The sequence below is a fragment of the Somniosus microcephalus genome, chromosome 5 (genome assembly GCF_052327205.1).
Source record: "Somniosus microcephalus isolate GS21.2 chromosome 5, FLI_Smic_1.0, whole genome shotgun sequence".
In the NCBI taxonomy this organism is placed as follows: Eukaryota; Metazoa; Chordata; class Chondrichthyes; order Squaliformes; family Somniosidae; genus Somniosus; species Somniosus microcephalus.
The window spans coordinates 5,111,444-5,117,630 of NC_140991.1; the positions used below are offsets into that span (position 1 = coordinate 5,111,444).

General features: G+C 50.5%; 1 pseudogene across 1 annotated transcript; it reads left to right on the forward strand.

Annotated features, from left to right (window-relative positions):
- Positions 1–284: 284 nt before the first annotated feature.
- On the forward strand, positions 285–4,066 carry LOC147116830 (zona pellucida sperm-binding protein 4-like; annotated as a pseudogene). Its single transcript, XR_015078261.1, has 9 exons — positions 285–537; positions 1,075–1,253; positions 1,411–1,508; positions 1,584–1,717; positions 1,802–1,991; positions 2,235–2,382; positions 2,534–2,606; positions 3,214–3,324; positions 3,397–4,066. The product of XR_015078261.1 is annotated as a zona pellucida sperm-binding protein 4-like (transcript).
- The last annotated feature ends 2,121 nt before the right edge of the window (positions 4,067–6,187 follow it).

A 6,187-nucleotide genomic window follows, 5' to 3' on the forward strand; every position in this document is an offset into this window, starting at 1 on the left:
CTGAAACAGAATATAAGGAAAGAAACATGTACCGCCTCTTAAAGAACAGACATTGTATTCAACCGATGTAAATTTAATCATACTTTACAACTTCAAATAAATACACATCTATATTTTGTTAAAAAACACAGTTCCCTCTACTCAAGGAGCAGAAAACACTAGGCCCCAATATCTCCGTGTGCCCCGTGGGAATGCGGGTTCACATGGGGAGCCCGTGGGCCAATGAGACCATTCATTTACTGCCGGTTAAACAGGGGATAAAAAGGGGGAGTCGGCTCTACAGCCTCACTTATCTGGGAGCCTTGCTTGTTAGAATGGAGGGGCTGCGGGTTCTGGGCTTGTTCTTTCTTACAATCTGTTCATCTCAGCCGCCCTCTCTCCTTCTCCCCGCCGATCAATGTTGGCTGTCTCCCAAATTCCGCCAAGACTGCGGGTTTGGGGGAATTGAAGGCAGTGAGTGTGTGCGGAGAGGCTGCTGCTTTGATGCCGGGAGCCGGGATGTGCCGTCGTGTTTCTATTCATTCCACAATCTGCCAGGTGGGTGTATTCTCGGCTCGCCTATATTCTGGGCCATGGCTTCCCAGGACCAGCCGCAATCCAACTGCACTGGGGATTCCCTGGACAGTATCCTCTCTCCTCCTGTCCTGAAACATCAGCTGGAGTCTCCAACCTCTCCAGTCCGGGAGCTGGCGGGTTTAGGAACCGTGTTCAGTTCTACAGTTTGAAAGTCTGATCATTGAGATCCTGACCCAGGATCTCTCCTTCCTTCTCTATGCGACTTGGGACTTCTGATGGTTGAATTGCGCCCCAGGATAGGAGGGCAGAGTGAAGATCAGTCCCTGGCTGGCACTGACCGGACAGGCTGTTGATTTGATGCCGGTCTTGTGTAACCAGTCCAGTAGGGATGGAGTTGGTGACCCGTCTCCATTAGATGGAGAATTGGGGTGTGGACGGGGAGAGAAGGAAACTAGAAGCTGGTGCTGCGCTGGGCGGAGTTTCTCGCCCTCCCGGTAACGGTTCCCTTGCCATTCCCCGTGCAGCAACTAACCGCCTTTCATTGACTCTCTCTTGCAGTGTGCACCAAGGATGGGCGGGTCCTGATCGCCATCTCCAAGGATTTGACGCTGCCTCCTGTAGACCTGACAACGGTCCATCTGAAGGATGGACACGGAGCGGAGTGAAGTCCGACCGTGGCCTCTGCAGACACTGTGCTCTTTCAGTTCGCAGTCACTGAGTGTGGCACTACTCAGCGGGTAGGTATTGTGGGCTGGGAGCCCCATCAATGGCTGTCAGTCGGGTGGGAAAGAGGGGTTCTAAAGGGCAATGGGGGCCCTTCAAGACACTACATGTGATAAGGCAATGGCAGACTTGCTCAATTTCTCTGTAATGATGGTCTTCTGTCTCTTGTAGCTGGACGGGGTGAACGCCGTCTATGAAACGGATGTGTTGGGTCAGTTTGAGATCTTGGATGGAGCTTTGGGATCGGTGACCCGGGACAGCCCCTTCAGGTGAGACTGGGAGCACATGGAGCGGGTAGAGAAGGTGAGGAGCTGAATTCTCCAGCCGTGTCCGTTCTCTTGCAGGCTCCATGTCCAGTGCAGTTACAAGGGGAGCCAGGAGTCTGAATTGCAGGTGAAGCCCAGAGTTTACAGCCTATCTCCGCCACTGCCTGCCACTGAGGACGGGATCCTGGTTCTGGAGCTGAGAATAGCGAGAGGTAGCGAGTGCTGCTGATGGTTAGTGTCCAACTTCAGGCTCTCTCTCCAAATAGTGGCCGTCCTTCATCGTCTTCTCTTTCCAGATGGTGGCTACCGGAGCTGGTACGTGGCCAGTGACTACCCGATCCTGAGTGTGCTCCGGGACCCCGTGTTTGTGGAGGTTCGAGTCCTGAACCGGAACGATCCGTCCCTTGTGCTGGTGCTCAATGACTGCTGGGCGACCCCCACCCCCGAGCCGCATTCGGGGCTCCGATGGGACCTTCTGGTGGGCAGGTAAGGCAGCGAGTGAGGGACCTTGGGGCAGGCTGGTGATCGGGGAGGGGGGCGACATGGACTGGGTGAAGGAACGGCCAATAATCAAACCAATCTGAGCTCCAGGTTGACGATTGATGACTTGAATGGACTGGTTCCTTTATCTCGTCTAATCTCGGGACTTTGCTTTGATGTGCCGCTGTAACTCTGTAGTTGGGAGTTCCAGGTGCCCTCTCCATATAACCCGCTCTTTCTCTGTTCCAGGTGCCCCTTTACTGGAGACAATTACAAAACCCGCCTCCTCCCGGTAGACGCCGCTTCCCATTCGCCGTTCCCAACTCACCAGAATCGGTTTGTAGTCAGCACTTTCGCTTTCTGGGACCGAGTTTCGGGCCGGGCTCTGAGCGGGGAGGTGAGTTTCCTTCAGTCTTGCTCTCTTGGTTGAACTTGTTCCCTGGGTCTTGCTCACAGTGAGGAGGCCCCTGTTAACCCTTTGACTGTAGAAGCATGAATCTCCTGACTGGGAGCTGTGGCACTGACCACACCGCAATGTCTCTTTCCAGGTTCACTTCCACTGCAGTGCTGAGGTTTGCTTCCCTTCCACCCGAGAGAACTGCACGGCTCCCTGCAGCCCCAGTAAGTAGCTGGGATCTGACTAGAAACTGAACCCTGATGGGGAGGGGTGGGTGTGGGGCATCTGGACACTGGGCCCAAAAGTGGGCACAGGAGCAGTGTCCTCAATCTGCCCGCTCAACTCTATCCCAGTTAGTCTACAGCAGAATAGCAATCTCCTCCGGGGCTCTGAGCACATCTTGCACTGGTTCTGAATGGAGTCCACCTCTGGCCTTGAACATTGATCCAGCATCCTGCTGTCACCAGGAGTTCCAGGGTGGTACTGAACCGATATCTGGGGGCGGGGAGACCTGGGCAATGTGTGTATGTCCAGTGTAACCGCTCGTCAAACTAGTGCTTAAAACGGGTCTCTTTCCCCAGGAGTCCAGCCTGGCCATTGGACCTGTCAACGACTGCAAACTTTGCCGGGTTGATGCGGGTCCTTCTGAGAATCAGGAGTGAATCTTAGTCTGACAGTGAGGGAACAGTGTTTAACTACAGTCCAATCTCTCCGGTTCTCACTGCCCGAGGGTTTTTGCATTGGGCCATCGGATTGTACACCTGATTCAGCGCTTCAGACAGCTGCACATTGAATTGCCCACCTTGAACTCTTGTCTCTTGTCTCCCCCAGAGAGGCGAAGAAGCACCGATGACCGGGCTGGGTCCTTGGTGACCTCTGATGGAGCCATCATTTTCCTGGAAGATGAGAGATTGGGTGCTGGGATCCACCAGGAAGAGAAAGGTAAAGGAGGCCCCTGCTACTGTCTAGTGATGGAGTAACTGGTGCCTATCTAACCCTCCCTTCTCCCCACAGATGCTGCTGCTGATTCCCCCTCCCGTGTTCTTCCTGGAGTAGCGGTTGGGGTAGCTCTGCTCTCCGTGGCCCTGTTGGTCGGGACTGTTGCCATGTGGAAAATGGACCATCGCCGCAGGGTGGGCTCCGAGAGCAGCTCCATGAAAATGTAGATGTGTCTGTTGGACAATAAACTCCTGTTATACATGAACCCTGGTCTTGTTTTCATAGAATCAGAGAATGGCCTCCTTCTGTGCTGTCACCCTTGAGCCCGTGCCTGCTGTTTGCAAGAGCACTTCAGCTAGTCTCACTCCTCGGCCCTTTCCCTGTAGCCCTGCAATTTTTCTTATTTGTTGCTTATCCAATTCCCTTTTGAAAGCCACGATTTAATCCGCCTCCACCAACCTTTCGGGCAGTGCATTCCAGTTATTAACCACTCCGAGTAAAAAAACAAAATGGTTTTTCTTCATGTCCCCTTTGGTTCTTTTACAACTAACCTTCAATCTGTGTCCTCTGGTTCTGGCCCGTTCTGCCAATGGCCGCAGTTCCCCTCTATCTACTGTCTAGACACCTCATGCTTTTGAAAACCTCTCCAATCTGCTCTCAACCTTCTCTGCTCTCTGAAACTTCTCTGCTCTAAGAACCCCAGCTTCTCTAGTCATCCATGTAACTGACATCCTCATCCCTGGAATCATTCTTCCATGCACCCTCTCCTAGGGCCGTCACATCATTCCTAAAGAGCGGTGCCCAGAATTGACACAATACTCCAGTTGAGGCCAACTGATGTTTTATAAAGGTTCATCATAACTTCCTTGATTTTGTACTCCATGCCACTGCTTGTAAAGCCCAGTATCCCATATGCTTTTTAATTGCTTTGTCAACCTGCCCTGCTGCCTTCAATGATTTGTGCACACATACTCCCAGTCTCTCTGTTCATGCAGCCACTTTAGGATTGTACCCTTTAGTTTATGTTGCCTGTCCTCGTTCTTCCCACCAAATGTTTCACTTTGCACGTTTGTGTTAAATTTCATCTGTCTGCCCATTGCACCAGCCTGGCTGTCTTGAAATCTATCACACACCTTTCCCTGCCCCTGTACTTGCTTAAACTTTGTTACATCACTAACTTTTACCCATTCCCATGAAGGGTCATCGACCTGAAACATTAACTCTGTTTCTCTCCACAGAGGCTGCCTGACCTGAGTATTTCCATCATTTCCTGCTTTTATTAAACCACTAGTTGGGTTGTTTTGGGCCTCGCTAGACCAGTAGTGGAAAGCTCACTCCTGGTCTTCAACAGCTGCTGTGAACAACCTTCCAGCATCGGTTTGGAATCCAGTTCCAGTATCGATCAAAACTCCAGTCAATTCAATAAAGCAGTAGGGGGAGTATCAGCACATCAATTGAGGGTGGAGACATCGTGGCCTTTCTTATCCTTACTGATCTGGAACTGTAGGAAGCGCAAATCCAGTCACCCCACTCAATGTGGGGTGTGATGCCCACAGTGCGGAGTGGAACTCCTGCACAAGAGGCTTTCCTCAGAATCACTGGTGTCTGCAGGAGCCTTTATTGTGGGGACAACCTCTACAGGAAGTCTGGGATTGAGGGAATAAATAGGATCAGGTAGGTCACTATCAATTGTCTAGTTTCAGTTGCTGAGAAACTAGTTTAGACAATACAGGATACTTTGAGTTTGACTTTGGAGAATCCTGAGTTAACAATGATCAGTCGGCAGAGATTTCCCAAAGCCAGGTGGTGCTTGAGCTGCTGCACAGAACTCTGACAGGAGTATTGATGAAAGAAATGCTCTGCTTTTCATTGATCTAGTTTCAAGATGTGACCTGAATTATGGGAAAGATGATGGTAACGGAACCAAAGCCACTGTGGCCCATGGTTAGTGGTAATGGGGCAGGGCCCATGTTTCACCCACTGACAGGTGCCGGTAGATCCATAGTGGGGACTGTGGGGCTTCTGCAAGACCCACAGCAATGATGCAGATTGAAAAATTTCAATCCAAGCCCCCCAAACTGGGACTGTGGGTAGAGGATGTTCTGGGCCATGGATTGTCCAGGATCATGGGTCAGTGGCACATTGGGTTCAATGTAGGGAAAGGTGACGTCTTGCATCTTCAATACATGGAAGGAGTGGAGAGCAGCTCCATGTGGTCGAGCAAGAATCATGTTGGTGTCAAATACAAAGTTAGAATGTAATTCAGCTGCCTTGGTCCTTGGTCCCTCTTCATTGAACTCAACATGCCACTTAGAAAATAACAGGATTGTGCAGAGTCAATAGATTTGCGAAAGGGAAATCGTGTTTGACAAATCTGTTGGACATTTTTGAGTTTGTAACTAGCAGCACAGTTAAGGGGGAATCTGTGGATGTGGTGCATTTGGTTTTTCAGCAGACATCTGATCAAGTGCCACACAAGGTTATTAAACATAAATAGGGTCCTTGGGATTGGGGGTAGTATACTAGCATGGATTGAGGATTGGTTAACCCGGAACAGTAGGACTAAATGTGTCATTCTTGGGCTGGCAGGCTATAACTAGTGGGGTACCGCAGGGATCAGTGCTTGGGCCTCGGCCATTCACAATCTACATCAATGATTTGGATGAGGCGACCAAAGATAATATATCCAAGTTTGCTGATCCAAAGCTTGGTGGGAATTGAAGTTGAGGGGATATAGACAGGCTAAGTGAGTGGGTGAGAACATGGCAAATGGAATATAATGTAGAGAAATGTGAAGTTAACCACTTTGGTAGGGGAAGAATAGAAAAGCAGAGCATTTTTTAAATGGTGAGAGATTGGGGAAATG